Raw genomic sequence first — 1,729 nt, 5'->3', positions numbered from 1 at the left:
TGGAAGAATTTGGGTAGATAAATCCCTACCTTTCATTTATTGAGCAGTACATAGAATGCCCATTTTTGGAACTTTGGAAGAAACAAATACTAACATGAATCTGTCACAGGAATACAGGTGCCTAAGTAACAGAGGTGAAGGAGAATACTGAAAATGCCATTTTCCAAAGACTATGGAGAATCATGAATCAGACAAATTGGAGTCTAAGCAATAACATAATTTAATACCATTTATTAATATTAATAGATAAGAATGTGTAATACACAACATAAAATAAATATAGTGAGTGAAACTATGTAACAATATGGTTAAATATAAAACTGAAGTTGTTTCTCATAATAATCTCTTCTGCTGTGGTTAAGAGGGAGGTAGAAGGGAACATTGAAATAAAATGACCAGCAACTTCTTCAGTCATGAGGAAATTTCCATTGTGAAAAGATATATGTTGAAGTTGTTTCATTTTCCCCTGCTAAAGGAAACATAAAAATTTCATTGTACAAACATTCTCAGATGATAGATTCACCCCATTTCAGATAAGACTCGTTTTTCAGTATATTTTATGAACAAAGAATCTACACAAAGAATTATTTGAGTTAACACTATATCTGAATTTGAATAATATTGCAGGTTAAGATTCTCACATATGTGTTGTGGTAGATCCCATGCAAATTAATATTTATACCAAATGCTAGGCATTTGGCAAGATCATCTCTCAAACATCATTGTTTTTGTACAAGGATAGCACAGCTTGCTGTCACATGGTTTAATCTTGTAGTAAGTAAGTTTAGGGCATTTTTAAATCAAATAATTGTTTCTAAGTGAACTTTTTTAAAAATAATTTCATATCTAAGTTATTCTAAATGACTTATGGACCATGGGAAGAAAAGGATAGAAATATAGCAAGTAATATTCTGGAATTCTTACAGGGTTTAAACAAAGAATTCCCTTATCATACATGTATGTATGTATGTATGTATGTATGTATGTATGTATGTATATATGTGTGTCTGTATGCTTACCTATGTATATATACATATAACCACATAATTTAAGTGTTGTTTAAAATATTTTCCAATGCTTTAATACCATGATATGCTAAAATGCTGTTCTGATATTTACACATTTATGAAATCAAGGAATGATATTATTGTTCGTTCCCTGTGATAATTAATTAAAAGTTCTCTTAACTTGTAGGACCTTCCACCTGAGGAGCATCAGATGAAATCTTTACTTCTGTAGTATGAGCATCTGTGGTTTCCCACTGTGGCCATTCATGTTTTTTTATCATAACAAGTGACTTACCAGCAGTATTTACTGATGTCTTTATGCCATCTGACCTCTTTTGGTTATGGTCACAACGATATTGTTATTCTATCCAAATATATCTACACAGTTGTCAATCATGATATGTATGATAGATATCTGTAACACCACATGGCCAAAAAAAGATTGGATAATAAAAAATTGATATCCAAAATGATAAGGAAAGTAGCAGTAACTACAAGCAGATATGAAACTGTGAAATGAAGTCTATGTCTGAAATGGAGACTCTAAGTTCTTTGCAACTAACTTAACCTAGTTAAAATTTCATATATATTGCAAAGAATGGGGAAACTACTAAAGCAATGTAACATTTCAGAACTGATATGCTGCCATAATGACTGGTGAATCACAGCAATGACTTCCAAGGTTTCTTGAATTGGTGATTTTTTTGCAGGGGTTTGGGGAC

At 31.5% G+C, this 1,729-nt stretch overlaps 1 long non-coding RNA gene across 1 annotated transcript; it reads right to left on the bottom strand.

The window, feature by feature from the left end:
• Positions 1–216: 216 nt before the first annotated feature.
• On the bottom strand, positions 217–1,345 carry LOC127669156 (uncharacterized). The gene is made up of 2 exons (XR_007974338.1): positions 1,303–1,345; positions 217–469 (listed from the first exon to the last, which is right to left on the bottom strand). It is a non-coding gene; the product is annotated as an uncharacterized LOC127669156 (long non-coding RNA).
• Positions 1,346–1,729: the final 384 nt, after the last annotated feature.

The sequence above is a fragment of the Apodemus sylvaticus genome, chromosome 19 (assembly GCF_947179515.1).
Source record: "Apodemus sylvaticus chromosome 19, mApoSyl1.1, whole genome shotgun sequence".
NCBI classification, from domain to species: Eukaryota; Metazoa; Chordata; class Mammalia; order Rodentia; family Muridae; genus Apodemus; species Apodemus sylvaticus.
Note: the sequence above shows the minus strand (reverse complement) of the source record. Positions and strands in the feature narration are given on the sequence as shown.